This window comes from Hylobates moloch, unplaced genomic scaffold (assembly GCF_009828535.3).
Source record: "Hylobates moloch isolate HMO894 unplaced genomic scaffold, HMol_V3 SCAFFOLD_19, whole genome shotgun sequence".
NCBI lineage: Eukaryota > Metazoa > Chordata > Mammalia > Primates > Hylobatidae > Hylobates > Hylobates moloch.
The window spans coordinates 39,964,109-39,987,234 of record NW_026652294.1 but is presented as its reverse complement, the minus strand read 5'-3'; the positions used below and the strand labels follow the sequence as shown (position 1 = coordinate 39,987,234).

At 47.0% G+C, this 23,126-nt stretch overlaps 1 protein-coding gene across 3 annotated transcripts in view; it reads left to right on the top strand.

The window, feature by feature from the left end:
* The first annotated feature begins 2,315 nt into the window (after positions 1 to 2,315).
* PIK3R5 (phosphoinositide-3-kinase regulatory subunit 5) overlaps positions 2,316 to 23,126 on the top strand; it is an 89,464-nt gene continuing 68,653 nt past the window's right edge. For 2 of the 3 annotated variants that reach the window (XM_032138355.2, XM_032138354.2), the window contains exon 1: positions 4,715 to 4,829. The gene's annotated coding sequence lies outside the window, so the exon portion shown is untranslated. Of the gene's footprint in view, positions 2,329 to 4,714; positions 4,830 to 23,126 lie in introns of those variants that run through there. The other variant, XM_058431415.1, reaches the window with a different exon arrangement.

Genomic DNA, 23,126 nt, shown 5'->3' with positions numbered 1-23,126 from the left:
GGGTGTATCTCTTCTCAAGTCAATTTTTGGTAATTTATATCTTACCAGGAAAGTTAAGATATTGAGTAGAAGATGCAAATCTTCCTTTAGTCCAGAGAAAATTTCTTCTGCCATATATTTTATTTATTTTCTCCTCTCTCTCCTTGTGGAATTACTGTTATACGCATATTAGACCTCTATAGTCTAGCTATCACAGATCATCTTTTCTCTTCTGAATTCTAGGATACATTTTCAAGCTTGCGTTCTGGGTCACACATTCAGCTTTCTTCAGTTCCCAATCTTCTGTTCATTGTTTCCACTGAGGTTTAAATTTAGCAAGCTAAAAATGTTTCCTAATTTCGGTTTGCAATTTCTTAACGATTCCTTGTAATTTCAGTTTGTAATTTCTTAATCCACTACACTTGCAAATACAATATCCTCCCACATATTATTAAAAACACAAAAGAGAAATATGTTTAAATTTTTTTTCCTCTTCTTCTCGTGGAAATTTCATTTCAAAGAAAACTAATTTTCTCTGACCATGTTCCTTTCTGTTGAAAGTTTGAATCTTTTTGTGCTTTCGTATCATTAATTTTTCTCTTCGCTTATTTTTACCAGGAGGGAGTCTATATTTATTCTGGAATAGAAGTTGAGGTGGTTCTGCTGATTATCATGAATAGTCAGTAAGCATTCAGTCAAATAAATAAGTGGAGAGGGGTATGTTAAGCAGAGGGGACAGAGAGAGGAAGGGCATGAAGATATAAAAGCCCAACGTCAGCCAGGCACAGTGGCTTGCACCTGTAATCCCAGCACTTTGGGAGGCCCAGTTGGGAGGATTGTTTAAGCCCAGGAGTTTGAGACCTGCCTGGGCAACATAGCAAGACTCCATTTCTACCAATAATAATAATAATAATAATAATAATTAGCTAAGCACGTCTGATGCAAGAGGATGGCTTGAGCCCAGGAGTTTGAGGCTGCAGTGAGCACTGATCATGCCACTGCACTGGGTGACAGGAAGACCAACATGGATTTTCTTTTCTCACATATTTTATGTACTGGGATATAATTGACAAAGAGCAGAATATGTAACTTTTAAGTGAACATCTCACTAACTTGTTCATATGCAGACACCATTTAACCACCATCAAGATAAAAACACCACCCCAGAAAGCTCACTCATGTCCCCTTTCTGGCTAAATTGTTCCCTTCCCCCGAGATAACCATCATTCTGATTCCTATCACTATAAGTTAGTTTGCTGGTTCTTGAACTTCATATATATGGAATCATGCACTATATTTTCTTTTGTGTCTGGCTTCTTTTGCTCAACATAATTTTTGTGAGATTCACCTATGTTGACACATGCATCAGTCATTTATTCCTTTTTACTGCTGAGTAGCATTCCAGTGTATGAATATCCCACAATTTAACAAAAAATCATTCTACTATTAATGGTATTTGGGGGTGTTTCCAGTTTGGGGCTATTATAAATAAAGTTGCTACGATCATTCATATATATGTTTCTGTGGGGATATACACATTCATTTATCTTGGATATATACCTAGGAGTGGAATTTCTAGGTCACAGGTAGATGTATATTTAACTTTATTAGATACTGCCAATCAGTTTCCCAAACTTGTTGTGCCATGTTACACTCCTACAAGCAATATATGAGTGTTTCGCTTCCTCCACATCCTTGCCAACATTTGCTGTTTTCAGTATGAATTTTAGCTATTCTAATGACTGTAAAGTGGTAACTCACGGCTTAAGTTTGCATTTCCCCAAAGACTCATAATTTTAGCACCCTTTCATGTGATTATTGGCCATGCGCATAGCTTTTTTTTGTTGAAGTGTCTGTTCAAGTCTTTTGCCCATTTTTAAATTGGATTATTTGTCTTTACTACTTTTGAGTTGTGGGAGTTCTTTATATATTCTGGCTATAAGTTACTAGAAACCTTACCATCCACTGGTGGATAGTAATGATGTCAACTGAGATAGGGAAGGCAGGAGAAGGAGTTTGTGAGAAGATGAGGAATTTATTTTAGGGCATGGAGTAATTAAAAGGCTTTTGGATTGATTATCCAGATATGGATGTACAGAAAACACTTGGAATTACAGATCTGGAGCTCAAGAGAGAAGTCTGGGCGATAGTTTGGGAGGGATCAGTATGATAGGAATGGATGAGATTGCCCAGGGAGAAGCAGCCTCATCTGAAACCTCAAGCATTGTAATGTTTAAGGGATGATGCAGAAATGAAGCCAGAAGAAGAAAACAGAAATCATGGTGAGAGGTGGAGGAGAAGCCAAGGAGGGGATTTTCAAGAAGGAGTGGTACTAAATGCTATAGTGAGGTAAGAAAATGAAACCACTGGAGCTGACATTTGGGGTTTCCCTGGTGGTCTCTGTTCAGAGAATTGAGGAATTAATGTAAGATGAGGAAGCGGAGACAGGGGTAGACTCCTCTTTGAAAACATTAGGCAGTGAAAGGAAGGAGAGTGATTTCAAAGAGCCATAGATTTTAAAACAAAGCAACAAAGGAGTTGTAGAAAGAGGTACATAATCAGATGATTAATGAGTGACAGAGGTACCTTTCAGAGTTTTTCCAGCAGCTTTGGGGAGGTGGGAAATGGAGGATGGATAGGTGTCAGGTGCCGATCAGATCTGGGAGAGGGAGACACAGACAGAACTCAGTGTTGACGGGGTGGCATAACATGCAGGCTCCATATCTTGGTCACAGCTGCAGGTGGAGAGGAGAATGCCTACTTCTGAGGGGATGTACGATGGGACCAAGTTGGCTTCTTGGGATGCTCAGAGCCCTAGGAGTGAGCACCAATGAGCCACTCCTTTGCAGTTTTCCTCCATTTTCAGAAGGCGGGCATCCCATAATTTCTCTGGCAGATTATTTGCCTTTCCAAGTGCTCTCCTAATCCAGCATTTCCATCTGGCACACACTGTGTCATTCTTGCTCCTGAATTCCTGATTCCAGAGCAGTTCTGCCATTTTCTTCCTTTGCACGGTGTGTACCTTCCCTCTTCTCCTCTTCCTCCAAATATCCATATTTTTGTGGTGGAAAAGGTGGGGACAGAGGAGACAGAAGACTAGAATCCTTATCAAGTCCTCTCTCAGCCCTTGGTGGCTCTGGTTCCTTCTCTGTGAAAGGGTGACGTGTGGGGTAGGGATTGGGGATGAGGCAGGAAAGCGGGTCTGAGTTCCTTCCCACTTCTAACGGTGGCTGGCACCAGGCCTCTGTGTTCAACCAAGGGTACTTTCTGTTTCTGTCCATTTGGGGAAGTTGCTTTTTCTTGGTATTTCGGGAGTCAGGAAAAGAAAAGTCATTGGTGTTCATATCTCTCAAAGCCTCAGGTAGGGCTGCGGCTTTTGACCAACAATAACGTATGACCATGACCTTGTGGCCGAGCTTGCACGCCTCTAACAGATATTATGACACAGTTCCATTCAATAGTAGAAGTGGAGATTTCAGCGTTGCCCTTTGTTAACCCACAAATGAAGTGCTACTCTTCCATTACGAGGGCTGTCGGAGCAGTAGCCAATCTTCTTATCCCCATTTTTTAAACAAGGGAAAGGAGGCATAGGAAGCGCAGTGTCTTGTGGGATTCCCTGGGAAGTCCTTCCAACTCTTGATAGAGCATCATCTGCAACGTCGTCTGGGGGAGAAAAGGAGGAGGCAAGAAGAGGGCCTTGACCCTGGAGGCAGGAACTCCCGCACACCCTCACTCCCTTCCCCAGGGGCTGGGGAAACCACTCAGGTGACAGTAGCCTTGGTGCCGGCCAGGGAGGGCAGGAAGTCCAGCCAGAGGCTGGAGCGGCAGTGCTGAACGCCGGGACTGGCTGGTATTTCTATGAAGGTTCCTGCAGAAGGATGCGGGTCAAGGTGCCTGTCTGCACAGCAGTAGTGCAGGCATTTTAAGGGTTAAGGGCACCCAAAGAAAATAGTAGGGGCCAGGAGCGGTGGCTCACGCCTGTAATCCCAGAACTTTGCGAGGCCGAGGTGGGCGGATCACGAGGTCAGGAGATCGACACCATCCTGGCCAACATGGTGAAACCCCGTCTCTAGTAAAAATACAAAAAATTGGCGTGGTGGCGCGCGCCTGTAGTCCCAGCTACTCGGGAGGCTGAGGCAGGAGAATCGCTTGAACCCGGGAGGCGGAGGTTGCGGTGAGCCAAGATCGTGCCACTGCACTCCAGCCTGAGGACAGAGCGAGACTCCGTCTCAAAAACAAAAAAAAACAAAAACAAAAAAAAAGAAAGAAAATAGAAGTAGGAAGAGGAAGTGGGTCGCAGTGAGAGAAGGAAGCAGCTCGTCGGAGCTTCCTCTTTCTCGTCTTTCCCCGAAGCCCCCACCCCAGACCTGCCCCCCTGCCCCGCCCAGCCCTCCTGCCGGGCCAAAGCCGCGCTTCCGACGCGGGGGCCTAACCTCCCCTTACTCCTGGGAGGTCGCTGGTGCTCCACGCTGGCGCCCCTCGGGCCACTGCCATGCACCGGCCAGGGTCTGCTTCTTCTGAGGGCTGGCGGGTCAGAGCCGGGGCTGCTTCTCGGACGCTTTGCGGGCTCGGGGGCCTGACCCAGAGGATGTGGGGCCGGGCGCGCACCTGGCTGACGCGGCCCGGCCACCAGGTGGCTGGAGAGGCCGGCTCCGCGGTCAGCCCCGCCCCATTAGGCCCCGCCCCCTGACAGGCCCCGCCCCGCTCCCCGCCCGCCGGAGGAGCCCAGGCTGAGCAGATGCTGCGGCTCGCCGCGCGGCTCCAGCTGGGGCGCGGTGGTCCCGACGGTCACCCGAATCGCAGGGAGTCGCCGCTGGAGAGGGGCTCGGCGCGCCCGGCGGGGACTGCAGGTGTGTGACTGGGCGGCCAGGGCGGGTGCGGAGGGCACGCGTGGGAGCTCCAGGCAGAGCTGGAGCAAAGCTGGGGACCGTCGGGGAGAGTGGGCTCAGCGAGCAGCCGCCGCAGCCCGGGGGCCGGACAGATTCTGCTATCTTCCGGCCCCGTGGACCTGGCCCACCGCGGGAGCAGCGGCTCTGCAAACCTGGGCTCCAGATAACCCCAGAGACTTAAGGGACGTCGCGGGGACCACTTATCGTTATCCGGGTAACCTCTGCTGGGCGGCTCTGTGCAGCTGTGTCCTCAGCCTCCTGCCTCCGACACAGGTCGCCCTGTGTCGTAGGGTCAGGTACCCTGCCTGCTCCAGCGGGGAACTGTCCGTTAGCGTGGGCGTCAGGGCTCCTGTGCCGTCAGAACCTGGGAGTCATGGAAGTGCCCGCGTAAGGCGCCCTCCGTCGAGCCTCACTCAGCCTGCTAGTTAGCCAGCCTTGGCCCCAGACGCGGCTGCTGTCCTAGAGAACGGCACGCTTTCTGCTCTCAGAGGATCTGTGTTTACACACTGGGCATCCCCGCGTGACTCTGTGTGTGTGTGTGTGTGTGCGCGTGCTGGCCCATCCCGGCCTGGGGTAAATACACAAAAAGTTCAGGTCAGTAGGAGGAAGGAGATTGTTCAGAAGGAAAAGGAAGGCGAGATTAAAGCAGCAGGATGTGGTATAAAGCGAGTTAACAAGACTCCGAGTAGAGAGGAGGGGTGGGTTTAGGCAGAATGAGGACTAAAAGTAGGCCAAGCCTGCCTCCAAGGTCCTCTCTGGACTGACACCCTCGTTTTCCTTCCGTGTCTTCTCATCCACCCCACACTTTCCTTCCTGCCCTCAGGACCACCTGTGAGGCACTGGCTCCCAGAGCTGAATGCAGGTAGGACTCTTTTGGAGCCAGCCCTACAACATGGCTTTCCAGGGATGGAATCTGGAATCCGTAGTTTTCAAAAATTTGAATGAGCTCCTTAAGTGATGGTGCTGAAGCTCTTGCTTGGGAACCATGCATGATGTGGAAAAGAGACCCAAGTTCCAACCAGATCCAGCTGTGTGACCTGCAGCATCACACTGTCCCCCAACCCAGCCTCAGTCTCCTTATTTGTAAAATGTGCTGTCATACTGACCCATAGAGCTGTGTGGAATTATTATTATTATTATTATTAATTATTATTATTATTATTGAGAAACGGTCTTTCTCTGTCACTCAGGCTGGAGTGCAGTGGCGTGATCATGGCTCACTGCAGCCTTAAACTCCCAGGCTCAAGCAATCCTCCGCCTCCGCCTCCCAAGTAGCTGGGATTACAGGTCAGCACCACTGCGCCCAGCTAATTTTTGTAATTTTTGTAGAGGCAGGGTTTTGCCATGTTGCCCAGGTTGGTCTCGAATTCCTTGAGCTCAAGCGATCCGTCTACCTTGGCCTTCCAAAGTGCTGGGGTTATAGGCATGAGCCGCTGTGCCTGGCCCAGTGTGGGAAATTAAGTGAGGCATGTATGATGAGAACGGCTGCACGTGGGAGATGCTCTGTGGATGTTTGTAGAACGCTGGCTTCTGTGTTTCCTCGGTGTGGCTGTGGTGGTGTGGGTCTTCACCTGGGGACCCGTGGAAGACAAAGAAGACAGTTTTGGATGGTCAAGCTGTTTTCTTGCTTCAGGGCTCCCTCCCCTGCTTTTTGAAGCCTCACAAACCAGGACTGTGGGGGCAGGAAGGCTTGGGGTCTTTGTGTGCTGTGTCTCCTTAGGGTTTTAAGAACCTCCTTCCTTTCATCTCTTGCTTACGAGAGAGATGATTCATTATCTTCTCTCCTCAGGGTGCAGTAGAAGCAGACAGTCTCTGCCTCCCTGCTTGCCTTCCCTCCCTCCCATTCACTGTTGATTGTTGCCCTCAAGAATAACAGGTTGCCCAGCTACTCGAGAAGCTTAAGTAGGAGGATTGCTTGAGTCCAGGAGTTCGAGGCTGCAGTAAGCTATGATCGCTTCACTGCACTAGAGCCTGGGAGACACAGAGAGACCCTGTCTCAAAGAAACAGACAAACAAAAAAAAAAAAGAAGAAGAAGAATAGGTTGGACGCTAACTGGTGGCACTGGATGACAAGAGCATTTGGGGTTGATGTTGGCATGAGGATGAGAAGGCAGGGGTGCAGGCTGCTCCATACCCCTGTGTTAGCCATCCATCAGGGGCCTGATGGCTGAGGACTGGGAGAGGAGGAGAGCCAGCAGCCTTTTTGCCTGGGTAGCCTAGAGTTTGGAAGCCCCAGCTTGGGTTCCACTGAGCACTCAAGCTGTGCTGACTTGGCCTTTCTTCAAAGATGCTCATCCCAAGGGACTGAGCTGGCTGGCCCTGTGGGACCTCTGAGAACCAGAACACCTGTTTGGCCTCAGCTGGTGAGCTAAAAGCCTGAATCAATGTGTTAAGAAAGAAAGCTGGCCAGGCGTAGTGGTTCATGCCTGTAATCCCAGCACTTTGGGAAGCCAAGGCTTTGAGGCCAGGAGTTCGAGGCTGCAGTGAGCTACGATCATGTCACTGCATTCCAGCCTGGGTGACAGAGTGAGACCCTGTCATTACAAAAATAAAAACTAAAATTTAAAAAACAGAGAAAGCTCCTGGAAGAACAAGATAGAGTGATCGTTAACAAGTCAAGGGAGAGGTGTTTAATTTGATTTTTGAGCCTCAGATATAGACGGGGTGGGAGGAGAGAAAGGAAAGAGTACATCTGACTTCTGCCCAAAGGAAAGATGATACCCTCCCATAGCAAACATATATTACATAGTAGAATATTTCATCAATTTGAAGATGCACATATTTTCACGCTTTAGCACTGAACGTGCTAATTTGTATGAATTTCACTGAAATCAAGGTGCATTTTACTGTTTATGGCATCTTCCAATTATAATAGGCAACAATATTTCTTCCTTATTGCCACACAAAATAATGGTGCATCTTACAATTGATGGCATCTTAGATTCTGTTAAATACAAAGTACTTTTCATAGATTTAGGGGTGTGTGTTAGCGATACACAGGTCCACACAGAATTATGTTGTTCTCATAGCTTTCATACATTAATTTTTCCAGTAGCTCTACCTTCTAAGTATCAGAACTTTTCATTGTATTATGTTTTAAAAGAAATCTTTGTAAAGTACGTTGCTTGCATTTATAAATGTAGCATGTTGGATATGATTGAATAATTTCTTGAAATTTTCATCAAATGGTTCTGGCCTGCCATTCTCTTTTGTACCCTGTGTCTTTTTGTACATTTGTGCTTCTTTCTCTTTCATCCTTCTCCCCGTCCTTTTCTCCTTTGGCTATGACTTCATGGTTTTGGGCACTGTACTGAGTATGTCATGTCCTTTAATCTTCACAGTCACACTCTGAGGTAGCTACAATTATTGCCCCCATTTCACATATGAGAAAACCGAGGGCCAAGGCCACGCATGTAGGTGGTGCCAGAGCTGGGCTGACTCTGGCTTCTGCTCTTAACCAGAGTTGACCAAGCCTAAGTGGTGGCCTAGGTGTTCCTGTGGGTGTCAAGCACATGCCCCATACAACGCAATTTGGGGGGCATGAATTGTGGCCACCAGATGCTTTTGTTTGCTTGCTTGCTTCTAGGATAGCAGCTAGGTTCTGGATAGTTGAGGTTATCGGTTAAGTGACTTCCAGATAAGTGAGTCACAGCTACAGCAAGTTACACCCGAAAGGGGGTTGGGGGCTGATTAATGGGAAGAAATGGATGACTTTCATGGCACAGAGAAGATCCTGGGTCCTTCTTGAGTCTTCTGAGTCTATCAAGTGGCTTGCTAGACTTTGGGCCCTAGAGTTCGGCATCCATGGGAGACTCCTGCTTCCATGGGAGCGTCTCTCCTGCTGCCATGGTGATGTAAGATAACACATCTGCGTGAGTCACTTTTCTTTTTCATTTTTTTTAATTATTATTTTTTAGACAGAGTTTCGCTCATGTCACCCAGGTCGGAATGCAGTGGCGTGATCTCGGCTCACGGCAACCTACGCCTCCTGGGTTCAAGCGATTCTCCTGCCTCAGCCTCCCGAGTAGCTGGAGTTACAGGCGTCCGCCCCCACACCCGGCTAATTTTTGTATTTTTAGTAGAGATGAGGTTTCGCCATGTTGGCCAGGCTGGTCTCGAACTCCTGACCTCAGGTGATCTGCCCGCCTTGGCCTCCCAAAGTTCTGGGATTACAGGCGTGAGCCACCGCGTCCGGCCTGCGTGAGTCACTTTTCAGCTGAAAACGCTGCAGAGCTGCATGACTTTCCAGAGATGGTCCACACCCACCACCCATCCCAGGTCCACCCCTCCTTCTTCCTCTCCCGTAGCCTGAGCAGACCTCTGCACCTTTGTGTGTGCTGTTGCTTCTCCCCAGATTGCCCTTCCCTGCCTCTGCCTGCCTGGTGAACTGCCAGTTCCTCCTAGAAGCCCAGCTCAAGCCTCATCTTCTGAATCCTTCCCTGATGCTCTTCCTTTGCCCTTCAGCACTGACCACCCTCTCCTTCTTCATTGTGCTTTCTATGTCTTTGCACCATAGCACTGACCGCCCAGGCCTACAGGGAGACCAATGACCTGGCACAGCTATGGCCTGCTCACCCTAGCCACTTGATGTTCAGCATGGCGTCAAGCTGTCACTCTGAAATTCCCTGGGATCTCATAGGCAAGGCATCCATGCATAGCAACAGCAGAAGTTGCCAGATCACAGGATGGGGTGGGGGGCTGGGGGTGGGGCCCAGAGGGAGTGGTGTGCTTTTCATTTTCATGTCCTCAGGAGTCTTGTTGTTGTTGACCTAGGCAAATGAGCTTGTGTGGTTTCCTTGTTAGAGTGCAGGGCTGGGGTGTGAGGGCTGAAGGTGGCCTCACATGGAGCCCAGTTCCTGCCGGGCTCCCCCACTCCTAGCCACGTGATCTTTGCTAAGTCCATGTACCTCTCTGCATGTCAGTTTCCCCATCTGTAGGATGGAAATCTGGCACTCAACGCTTTATGTGGCCCCTGCCTAATCGCTAACATTTCACTTGTTCATTCAACACTTCTGCATGGAGCGCACCTTCTGTGTGCCAGGCATGTGCCAGGCTCTGAGGACGCTGAGCAAGACAGGCAATGTTCCTGCCCCGTGGAACTCACAGTCTCATAGACAAGATATGCAACACACATATTGTTTAATTACAATTGTGAGAATTATGGGATACTATGAGATTATGGAAAGGGAACTCAATATAGTTGAGGGGTTAAGGAAAGGTTTCTCTGAAGAAGTCAAATTTGAGTTGAGACTTGAAAGATATAAAGTAAAAGAGAATCATAACAATGATAATAATAATACCTACCATGTAGTGAATACTTGCTAAGGGCTTTTTGGGTGCATTCTTTCCAGCATTCTTTTCAACAACTCGTGTGTAGGGTATGTGGGCTCCCTCTCCTGTGAGGATCAGATGATAGCACTACTGGCAAGCACCCTTCTCAGTGTCTGACACAGACCAGGGACTCATTCCCACCTTCCTCACCCCTCCCCGTATTCCACGGTCCAGCTTATGGATGCTTAGGTCATAAATACTAATGGGGGGGCCTCTCTTCTCCTTTCCACTGACCATCACCAGATAGCGTATCCCGCTCAGGAGCCCTCTGCATTTGTGCATCTCCATCAACAGCTCAGGGAGTTGAGTCCCCATCCACAGAAAACTCCGCCGTGTTGTTTGCCCGGCCTTCATTCTGTTCCTGTTAGGAGCCGCTGTTCTGGGAGGGTTCAAAAGCCCTGACCAGATTGTCTGTCTCATCTAGGAAGTCACTTGTCCAGCTCTCATATCCTTCTTCCACCAAAGCTGTCTCCCCAGAACCATGAAGTCTGTGCAGACGTATCACTGGGTTTTTGGTCTGAGCATTTATTCCTGCATGGCTTGGTGGTTTGGCCCTTGTCAGGCAAATCTCCATGCAGCCACTTCCACCCAACCTGGCCGAGCCAGCCAGCCTCCTGGGGGAGCATTCTGCAACCAGATCGCATCTACACTGACAGCTCTTCGAGGAGAGTCTCAAACTCTCTCTAGATAGTTGGCCCCTTTGAAAAACTGATGAAAGCGATAGATCATCTCCTCTCTTGTCACCCATAAGCACATATGTACATGCGAATGAATGTGTGTGCACACACACACACACACACACACACAGACAGTCTCTCTCGCTCAAAGTTTTGCATAAAATTCTAAGGTCTTCTTGGATCTCTGCAGTTCACCAAGGGACCCAGGTTAATAACTCCTGTTCTAGAAAACATGACTTTCTCTATGCTGATTTCTTTGCATTATACCCAGCACAGCTCCCTGTGGGAGGAAGCTGTTGTCAGAAGCAAGCTGGGGAAGGTGATGGATAATGAAAACTGTGTAGAGGACACTGGTAGCAACTCACTGGTGAGAACCCCGAAGCGGCGTGCTGGGGGCCATCTCATGACTGCACACTGGGCCACTGCTCTGTTGTTGGATTTCTCATTGAGTTTTGAATTCAGCCCATTTCCAAGATGATTAAAGAGTGAAAGAGAAGGCCCGGCATGGTGGCTCACACCTGTAATTCCAGCACTTTGGGAGGCCGAGGTGGGCGGATCACCTGAGGTCAGGAGTTCAAGACCAGCCTGACCAACATGGAGAAACCTCATCTCTACTAAAAATACAAATACTACCCGGGCGTGGTGGCACATGCCTGTAATCCCAGCTACTTGGGAGGCTGAGGCAGGAGAATCGATTGAACCTGGAGGCGGAGGTTGCGGTGAGCCGAGATCGCACCATTGCACTCCAGCCTGAGCAACAAGAGGGAAACTTCATCTCAGAAAAAAAAAAAAAGAGAGAGAGAAAAAAAAAGGTGTCTGTGGCCACACACATGAATATAAACAGTCTACGGATCAGAGAGGCAGGCATGACTGTTTCTTTGCCACAAAAGTCTGCAACCTCCCAAGTTCCCAGGGACGGGCATGAGCTTGGGGCTTTGTTTCTCTGATGTGGTCATAGTTCTTTAGAACCAGTGCCTTGATGTAAAGTGCCATGTGTGAAGGACGTTTTCTTCAATTCCTCCTTTCTAAGGATTTTTAAAAGCATGAATGGATGTTACATTTGTCCAATACTTTTTTAAAGCATCTACAAGGAAACTCTTGTATTCTTTCACCTTGTGATAGATTTATGTGACACATTAGGTCATTAGCTTCCACATATTGAGCCTCTGCATTTCTGGAATAAACTCAATTGGGTCAAGGTGCTTTATTCTTTCAGTACTGTGCTAGGTTTGATTTGCTGTGATTTTCTTTAGGATTTTTTTTTTTTTTTTTTTGAGACAGTCTCACTCTGGAGTGCAGTGGTGTGAACCTCCACCTGCCAGGTTCAAACAATTCTCGTGCCTCAGCCACTGAGTAGCTGGGATTACAGGCACCCACTAACACGGCTGGCTAATTTTTGTATTTTTAGTAGAGACGGGGATTCACCATGTTGGCCAGGCTGCTCTTGAACTCCTGGCCTCAAGTGATCCACCCGCCTTGGCCTCCCAAAGTGCTGGGATTATAGGAGTGAGCCACCGCATCCTGCTTTTCTTTAGGATTTTTGCATGAAATGAATTTGGCCTCTATTTTCCTTTTCTGTGCTGCTGTTGTCAGTTTTTGATATGCTGACTTTGCAAATGATTTTGGAAGCACGTTACCTTCTCCTGCGCCCTGTGACAGCTTATAGAGCGGGGAATGAGCTGCTCCTTGGAAGCTGGGAGAATGGCTCCAGTCTTGAGGTCTTCCACTGTGGGATTCTTGGCTTCCCACTCCCCAAGCTTCCTTCTCTTCTCTCTTCCTCAGTCCTCCCAGGTACACACCTGTAAACCTCAGTGCCCCCAGGCTTATGCCCGAGAGCCATCTTTGATTCTTGGCTTCCAATGTTCCGCCACTAGGTCCCGTGGGTCCTTACTTTATATGCCCTTCAGCTTACAAGCATGCCTATTTCCACACTGAACTGGGCATATCCACCTTGAGTGCATTCCAGGTGCTGCATTTGGAGGATGCTGAGCAACCACTTCATATCCAGAGATAGGTGACCAGGATAGCGATGACAGAATATGAAGTAATTAAGAAGTAGCGAGGTTTTTCTCCAAGAAGAGAAGACAGAGGAGAAGTAGTATCTGTCTTCAGATATTTGACGAGCAGTGTCCTTTGAAAAAGGTGAAGACTTCTCAACTAGGGGTCATTCTCTGGGATGGAAAAGGGATGACAGAAGGAAAATCGTAAGAAAATAGACTCCAGCTCACTAGAAGGAAGATCTTAGAGAAATTCAGAGCAGATCAACAATGGAACGGGAGGCTTTGTGGTGGTGAGTTTCCCGCTGGGGGAAGTATGCAGGGAAAATACATGTTATATATTATAGAAATGATAGCCATGAGAAAGGAGACCGATATAGCTCATCTTTAAAGAGCCTGTAGTTCTCTAAATCATGGTGGCCATGTCTGACTGGTTGTGTAAACGCTGGTTGTTCTGAGAACATGATTTGAGTTTGAGTAGTTCAGTGACCTTGAATAAACACATCCCAAAGCTGGGCAGTTTGCTCAGAAATCCCACAGCCCTGCTTCACAGCCCGTTCCCCGGAGCAGAAGCACCTTGGCTGTTAGAAAACCATAGCCATTCATGGACACTGGGATCCTCGCCCACATCCTCTGCTGGGCTTTTCTTGAAGTCTCTTGTTCTTGGCTCCTTCTGATACCTGGTAAAATAAACTAATGGAACCCCATTTCAAAATCGCCTTCCTCTGTGAGTGTCCCAGATAAGATCTTGGGGCCAACCTGTCTCACCTCCAGGTTGAGCTGGGAATTGATGTCCTCTTGTTCTTGGGGTTTTCACATCAACGTTTCATAGGTCTTTGCACTGTGCATTCACTTCTGTACCATGTTGAGAGTTTCATTTTGAGAAAACGAAAAGCTCTGCACTCTCCTTGGCCTGTTATTGTGCTTAAGAGAACACAGGGGGCTGTGATGTGATGTACGGGCTACAGGATGGGAATAGAAGATGTAATCTCTAGTCCTGGTCCCTAATTACTTCCTCATCTTGCTGAGTCTGTTTCCTCCTGGACCAATTGGACTCTATGATTCTGACCGCCTGTGAATTTTCAAAGCCTGCTCTCCAAGAGTTTTCTTGTGGGAGCTGCTCTGACGGGCTGAGCAGAGAGGGGACCGGCTCCTTCCCTCATGGTGCCACCTTATGACAGGACTCCCAGTGACTATGAGTCCCTCTTCAGACCTCAATGGCAGAAACCCACCCTCTAGCCCATGCTTCTGCTGGAAGGCTTCCTTTCAGGTCACTGGTGGCTCTTGAATGGCAAGTTCCAATAGTCTCTTCCCAACCTGTATCTTTTTTTTTGAAGTCTCCATAAAGTCTGATGCCCGACACATTTTTTTTTTTTTTTTTTTTTTTTGAGAAAGGGTCTCACTCTGTCACCCAGGCTGGAGTACAGTGGCACGATCACAGCTCACTGTAGTGTCAACCTCCCCAGGCTCAGATGATCCTCCTGCCTCAGTCTCCTGAGTAGCTGGGACTACAGGTGCATGCCACCATGCCCAGCTAATTTTTTTTGTGTGTTTTTCATAGAGACAGGGCCTCACTATGTTGCCCAGACTGTTATCAAACTCCTGGGCCCAAGTGATCCACCTGCTTCGGCCTCCAAGTACATGCGGGTTATTTTCACTTGATGCCCTATTTCAACTTAAGCAATGTCCAGAGCCCAACTCTGCATCCACAAAGCAGGCTTCCTGTGCAGACTTCCCCATTTCTGTCTCTGCTGAAACCAGACTCCCAGCCTTGAAACCTTGGACTCATCTCCGAGTCCTCCCTCCATCTTCCTTGTTCCCCACTCCCCAGCCCATTTTGATGGTGCTTCCTTTCTCCATGGCTCTTGTTTCTCTCACTTCCCCATTGTTTTCTCCGCTACCTAATTTGGCTTTATTTACCATATGCCTCTGGTGGGCCTTTTGGACCACAGGCTCTTCCTCTCTTCACCAGGAGATTCTTCTTATGAAAACTTCTATGTCACTGTGTTCAGATACTTTGATGGCACCCCACTGCTTAGGGAGAGTCCAGAGTCCTTAGTCTTCTGTTCAGGTTTCGAAGTTGAGTCCCACTCTTTTCTCCATGAATCATCATGCTCTCCTCCAGCCAGACTGCCTGACTCAGTTTTCCCAAGACCTAACGTGTGTTCTTGCCTCACTCATCCCCTTCCCAATGAGGGAAGCTTTCCAATCATTTTGTTCAGTGCTGACTCTCCAGTGCCTTGCAGGGGCCAGCATTTGTCATTCAATCAGTGCTTGGTGAATGAGTGATTGCCTGGTCGAGCAGCCAGCATAGAAGAAGCCTGGGCCTCAGCCTTGGATGACTGATGATCGGCAGGCTGGGCTGCTCCCCATCTGAGACCTCTGTGGGGTTTGGTCATCCTCCCCTCAAGGACCCTCCAGGCACGTCACTGGTCTTCTGTGCACAACTGCAAGGGCTTCAGACACCTGTGGCTTTGTGATCCACTGTGGGACAAGGCAGGTGTCCTCTTCTGGGCTGCTTCAGACCCCTGAGCCTCTGGCAAAGTCCAGGTGCAAACTCCAGGTGCTGAGAACCCTCTGCTTGGGAATCTTTTTTTTTTTTTTTTTGAGACGGAGTTTTGCTCTTGTTGCCCAGGCTGGAGTGCAGTGGCATGATCTTAGTTCACTGCAACCTCTGCCTCCTGGGTTCAAGCGATTCTCCTGCCTCAGCCTCCTTAGTAGCTGGAGTTACAGGCGCCCGCCACTATGCCAGGCTAATTTTTGTACTTTTAGTAGGCATGGGGGTTTCACCATGTTGGCCAGGCTGGTCTTGAACTCCTGACCTCAGGTGATCTGCCCGCCTCGGCCTCCCGAAGTGCTGGGATTAAAGGCGTGAGCCACCGCGCCGTGCAGGGAATCTTCTTACCACCCTCCCATTTAGTCAGATTTAAGATGAGCAGTTAGCTAAGTCTGAGAGCAGGGGAAGCCCTGGGGAACCTTCCCCCAACAAGCCACTCCCAGTCTGGTGACAGCTTCTGCATAAGAGCCTGGGGAAGTGTCTGTTTGCAACACGGTGTTTACAAGGCAGAGGGGCTTCCTGTCCCGCCCGTGCCAGGCTGTGGGGCAATCAGGGCAATCAGGCGCTGTGTTTTCAGAGGGAGTAAGGCAAAGAAACGGTCGAGGGATTTCTGGAGATTCTTCGAACATCACCAGGGGGTGCCTGGCCTACTTGACCCTGGAGGACAAGGGAGATGTAAAACTCAGGTTTAAAAATTGGGAGCAAATTAAAGTATTACTAACAATGATTAATTTGCATATAGTCCTTTGCACCTTGCAAAAATGCAAAGCATTTTTCACAAAAGTGGCCCTCCCTCTGAGTCTAATGGGAAAATCTTTGGAGCAAAAAACTTCCTTTTCTCACTCCCAAGCCCGGAGCTTGGGTCAGAGTAAGCAAGGACAAAGTTATTTCTTTTTCTTTTTTTTTTTTTTTGCAGAGGAAAGAGCGCTTTCTGGGGGAAGGGGAGAGCAGTGGAAATGACTCCCCAGGAGAGATAACTCCCGCATTCCAATTCAGAGCTCATGCATGATGGAGAGTGACACTCTCTCTGTGCAAATCTGAGAAATGGGCTGAGGAGGCTGATACTGGCGCCTCTGCCTCCTCCAAGGACTGTGGCAGCCCTAGGGCACGCACCTGCCAACATGGAACCATTGCCATGGCACTCACAGAAACACGAGCTTGTGTCCAGAGCCCTTGTTGTCTCTTGGGCCTCAGTAAAAGTATCTGGAAAGGTCTTGGAAGGTGGGTTGGGCTTTCTTGGCCCTGGGGACAGGAATATAGTCCACTGCCTCTCTTCAGTGGGTGGGTAACCCAAGAGTGGGTGATCAAAAGATGTGGCTCACTCTTACCACCTGACTTCTGAAGACCTGAGGTTGTTTTTAGTGGTGAATCTTTCCTCTGAACCCATTTGATGCCAAGTGTGAGCTGGCCAGTGGTAGGGCCAAGGTGCAAAGGCTCCTGTGAGTTCAACACATTAGCCTGTGGGTCATGGTGCTATGATAGCTGTTGGTGTGAAGGGATTTGCTTTACTGTGCAAAACAAGAGAAAAATAAGGGTGTGGCCCTTTAAAGAACTTGCTAATAAAAACCTCCCACTTGAGAGAGGCAGAGGTTAGCCTGAAGGGTGGGGTTGAGGAGGGAGATGATGGGTGGAGTTGAACAAGGACTAGCTTTGTGTAAGCATCAAGAAAACACATTTCTGAACTAGTGAGGCTAAGTAGCTCAGGTCCAAGGCATGTGAGATATTTGGGAGTTTGTTCAGAAGGTTGTTCTAGAAGGTACTTGAATTGCCTAGCAGAATAGATGGTGGGGACTTGTGGAAGTTGATGGAAGCAAACCCTCAATGCTGGACCATGTAATGGATGCAATGAATAAAGAAGGAGGCATCCAACTTCCCATTCCCTCATTCTCCCAACTGTGGCCCAAGGCACTGTGCTATTACGGTCCAGCACTCTCCTCTGAGATAGATGTAGCTGGTCAAGAATGCTCCTTCTTGGTCCATGGCTCAACTCTGCCAGGTTCCCATCAAGCCTTCTGTCCAGGGGCTGTCGAAGGGATTGGGTTGCAGCCATGGTAATCATATGATAATGGCCACAGTTGCACCTTGGGTCCAGAGCTCAGTGGCCTCAGAGGGTCCCATCTCCCCTCCTCCCCCTACCTTTCCTGCATTTTCAAAGCTACAGGCTTACTTCTCATTGGCTGTGTTACTCCTAAGATCTGCTCAGTAGATGGAGGTGAAAATGTTATTTTTCACTAAAATATCTGACCTTGTTTAAGGAGAAAACATTTTGTAATAATGCCCATAATTTATTCTCATGGTACTTTATTGACCAGTAAGAGATTACCCCTAATTCATTTATAAAAACATTACTCTGTCAACTTGAGTTGCTTCAATACTAGCTGGCCAGCCCAGTTTGCTCCAATGAGTGTCTGGCCTTTAAATAGCTCAATCCCTGCTGCTCTCCCTAGAGTAGTAGGACACGCAGAGGTGGGGACTCCATGTAGAAAACCTGTGCTCCAGAAGTCATGTCTGGAGGATGACTTCACCTTTCATGAGGTGTCTCTATCAAGGAAATTTTGGGTATACCATGTGGTCTTTAAGTCAGACCATAAACCATACTCTACAAATTCAGGGGAAATCCACCAGCTGTAACTAAATGACATAGTAACCGAAAAACAAAAACATAATTTCTCTTATTAGGTAACTCAGCATTCACTGAAATAATAGTTGGTCTACTGGTTTCTCTGTTGGATTGGAGAGACCCAAAATAATAGTGGCTTAAACAAGATAGAGGTTTATTTCTGTCTCATGTAGCAAGCTGGGCATAAGTGATCCAGACTTCACGTGACAGCTTTATAGGTTGGGAATTGAGGTTCCTTTTGTGTCGTTGCTCTGCTTTCTTCAACATGTAGCTCTCATCTCATGGTCAATAATGGCTGCTCTAGCAATTGCCATCACATCTGCATTCCAGCTAGCAAGAGGGGGAAAGGGGGAAGGGAAGGGCATACCTCTTCCTTCTAAAAGCATGACTTGGAAATTACACTTATCAATGTCTATTCATATTCCAGTAGGCAGAATGTAGTCATATGGTCATACTTAGTTACAAGAGTCTGGGAAATGTGATCTAAAATTCCTAAAAGTTATATTCCTATAGAAGGAAGGAGAATAGCTGTGGAAGAACAAATATGAGTCTCATCCACATTTGAATTTTGTGAATCTTCACTGTTATATAAGATGTTCTTTATCCCTTCTCTTGTGGAATAATCATACCTTCTAAGCCCTACTGAAAACTGTTAATAAAAAACAGCATGCTACACCAAAAGGTCGAATTAACCCAAATGTCCATTGATGGATAAATAGATAAACAAAATGTGTATATACATTCAATTGAATATTATTGATCCTTAAAAAGGAATGAGGTTCAAACACATGCTACAGTATGCGTGAACCTTGAAGACATTATGCTAAATGAAGTAAGCCAGACACAAAAGGACAAATACTGCGTGATTCCACCCAAATGAGGTAGCTAGAGTAAACTCATAGAAACAGAAAGTAGATTAGAGGTTACCAGAGGCTGGGGGGAGAAGTGGTGGGGAGTTAGTGTTTATTGGGTATGGAGTTTCAGTTTGGGAAGACGAAAAAGTTCTGTGAATGGATAGTAGGGATGGTTGCACAACATTGTGAATGTACTTAATGTCACTGAACTGTACACTTAAAACTGTATGCACAAAACTGTATACACAACCTGCAGAAAGGGAGAAAATATTTGCAGACTATGCATCTGTCAAAGGTCTAAAATGCAGAGTCTATAAGGAACTTAAACAAATCAACAAGCCAAAACCAAATAACCCCATTTAAAAACAGGCAAAGGACGTGAACAGATACTTCTCAAAAGAAGACATACAAATGGTCAACACACATATGAAAGATAATGCTCATCATCACTAATTATGAGGGAAATGCAAATCAAAACCTCAGCAAGATACCATCTTGCACCAGTCAGAATGGCCATTATTAAAAAGCCAAAAAACAACAGATGCTGGCGAGGCTGTGGCGAGAAGGGAACACTTACACATTGTTAGTGGGAACTTAAATTAGTTCAACCACTGTAGAAAGCAGTTTGGAGACTTTCTCAAAGAACTTAAAACAGAGCTATCATTTGACCCAGTGATCCCATTACTGGGTATATTCCCAAAGGAAAATAGCTCATTATACCAAGAAGACACATGTATTCACATATGTTCATCACCCCGCTATTCACAATAGCAAAGACATGGAATCAACCTAGATGCCCATTGATGGTAGATTGGATAAAGAAAATGTGCTACATATAAACCATGAAATACTATGCAGCCATGAAAAAGAATGAAGTCATGTCCTTCGCAGCAACATGAATGGAGCTGGAGGCCATAATCCTAAGCAAATTAATGTAGGAATGGAAAACCAAATACCATATGTTCTCTCTCACAAGTAGGAGCTAAACACTGAGCACAAGTAGACATAAACATGGGAGCATAGACATTGTGGACTCTCAGAGTGGGGAGAGAGGGAAGGGTGAGGATTGAGAAACCTCCTATTGAGTACTGTGCTCACTACCTGGATGCAATATACCCATGTGACAAACTTGCACCTGTATCTAACATAAAAGTTGGAATTAAAAAAATACTTACAATGGTAAATTTTATATTGCATATATTTTACAACAATTGTGCTATAAAAGACCAAAAGCAGGGTTCTCTGGCATTTTAGGAGCAATGTCCCTACAGATGAAGCTGCTCAACACTCTTTGGGTGAGGTTATTAAGCCAGTAATGAATCCATCTGTCTGTGTTATCATTCGTAGTTTTTACATCATCGTGAGACTGTATAGCAAGACTTGCTAAAATTCAGATATGCTGTTTTTGTGGCTCTTCTTCTATTACCTCTTTAGTCAGTGAATCCATTGATCCTTATTGGCTGCAGATGGTTCCTGGATCCTTCCCTTAGCATTCACACACTGTCTTCTAATAATGTGTAGAGAATGTTGCCAGGGGACTGGTGGACTCAGACACGTACTTTAAAAAATTCCACTTAAAAAATTTTTTTTTAATTTTTATTTTCATGGATTTTTGGGGAACAGGTAGTATTTGGTTACGTGAGTAAGTTCTTCAGTGGTGACTTGTGAGATTTTGGTGCAGTGTACATTGTACCCAATGTGTAGCCTTTTGTCCCTCACCCCCTTCCCACCTTTCCCCCGCTAACTCCCCAAAGTCCATTATATCACTCTTATGCCTTTGCATCCGTATAGCTTAGCTCCCACTTATGAGTGAGAATATACGTGGGTTTTCCATTCCTGAGTTACTTCACTTAGAATAATAGTGTCCAATCCCATCCAGGTTGCTGCAAATGCCATTACAGAATTCTCCTTCTTTTTTTCTGTTCCTCACGATGAGGACATTTTCTAATCTGTCTCTGTCTTTCTCTGTCTCTGTCTCTTATACGTCTTTCATTTTCTCTGATTCTTCAAAGATAATCAGTAGCAGCTCCCTTTCACAACCTCATGTTTCTTTGTGACTCTGAGATGCCTTTATTCTCTTCTGCAATCCTAAACTCATTTTCAGCAGCAAGCCTCCCTATTTGGCATCAGATGTTTCAATATCGGACCCTTTCCCCGCAATCTACCTTTCAACCTGTGGCTGGTACGACCTTCCAAATCCGAAAGCTGATGTGTCATTCACCAGCTCGAAATTTAGCAATGGCTCCGCATGGCGCTTGAGTAAACCCTTATGCACTTAGCTTGGCAGATAAGGCTCTTCACAGTCTACCATGCCAGCCCATGCAGCATCATCTCCCAGCGTGCCCCATGTCATGCTTACCCTTCAGTAAGGCTGAACCGCCAGCAGTTCCCTAAAGGAACCATGCTGTCTCCTGCCTCTTGCCTCGGTTTATTTTCCTACCATCATGCCTGACTCTCACCCAGGGCAGCTCCTCCTTCCTGAAATGTTATCTCGGGAGTCACCTTTTTGGAGAAGCTTTGCTAATAGACATTCTCCCTCCTCCAAGTTTCTATGGCACCTGTCCCATATTAGCCTCCACTGGGACACCTAACCCACTGGGCAATTTCTAGTTTGAGGGTTATTTTGGATGGTGCTGCTCTGAACTTCCTGTTGCATGTCCACTGGGCATGTAGCTAGGAGGCACATACCTGGGGCCTGGAGCATGCTGAAGTGGAGTTTTTTAGGGTCTTCTAGAGGATCTTCCACTGGGTATGTTGTTGTACCAGCGTACATTCCCCGCAGCAGCCGTGAGGGTTTGCGTGGCTTCACATCCTCACAACAGTGTTTTTCACCTTTTTCATTTTGGCCCTTCTGCTGGGTGTGTAGTGGTATTGCCTTGTGATGGGAATGTGCGCTTCCTTTCTGACTAATGAAGCCGAGCACCTTTCCACATATTTAGTGGCCATTTGGACACCCTCTTCTGTGAAGCGTCTATTCAAGCCTTTTGTCCAGCTTTCTATTGGGTTGTCTTTTTCATATTTTTCTGTTGCTCCTGCCACATTGTGTAGTGACCTCTCTCTCCTCCTCCTGACCACGAGCTCTGTGAGATTTCTGGACCCCCAGTGCCTAGTGAAATCCCTCAAATAGTAGACCCTCAATACATATTTTCTGCTGACTAAATAAAACATCTGTGATTCATGCTTTTCAGTGGGTTAACCATTCTCCTTACGATGGTAAAGCTTATCATGGTAAAGCTTTAGCTCCTACTTATAAGTGGAGGAAAAGATGGAGGCAGCATAGGAGTGCATTTCAGCTTTCTCTCATGCATCGGTCACTGTCTTGAGTTACTGGCCTGATTTCTCCTGGTTTGGGCTCTGAAAATAGCTATATGGATCCTTTTTGATGTATGCTGCATTTTTCTTTCTCTTTTCTATTTTTTTTTTTTTTAAGATAGAGTCTTGCCCTGTCACCCAGGCTGGAGTGCAGTGGCTCAATCTTTGCTCACTGCAAGCTCCGCCTCCCGGGTTCACACCATTCTCCTGCTTCAGCCTCCCGAGTAGCTGGGACTACAGGCGCCCGCCACCACACCCGGCTAATTTTTTGTATTTTTAGTAGAGATGGGGTTTCACCATGTTAGCCAGGATGGTCTTGATCTCCTGACCTTGTGATCTGCCGGCCTCGGCCTCTCAAAGTGCTGGGATTACAGGCGTGAGCCACCGTGCCCGGCTGCTGCATTTTTCTCAAGGCTTGCTTTCATGAGACCCTCACTCTCTCTCTTTCGTATCACCTTACTTGGGGACCTCGATTCCATCTTGACGTATGCCCCAGGAAGTCACACTGGCCCCTTCACATTTCCGCCCCTTTTCTCCCTTGTGACACTCTCTGACTTGCCTTCAGAGCTTAATTTTCCATTTTCTTTCCCTGTTAAGCCACCCTTTCTGACTTCCAGCCTCTTGTTGTTGTTGTTGTTGTTGTTGTTTTAATAGATTAGATATGCACGGAAACAATTCCTAGCCCCTTGGATAGCTGCTTTCATAAAGTCTATGACTCGCATCTGACTACGTCTAGCATTTTCTTCCGTGATTACTACAAACCCCAAAGTCATGGGTCCTTTTCTCCCCATTTTTCTCTCACTTCTATTTTACAAAGCTTTCATTGTTCTTGGTGAGAATTAAAGGCAGAAGATAGGATAGTAATCTTCCTCATCACTAACTTGACCTTCCAACAGATGAGATGACCGAG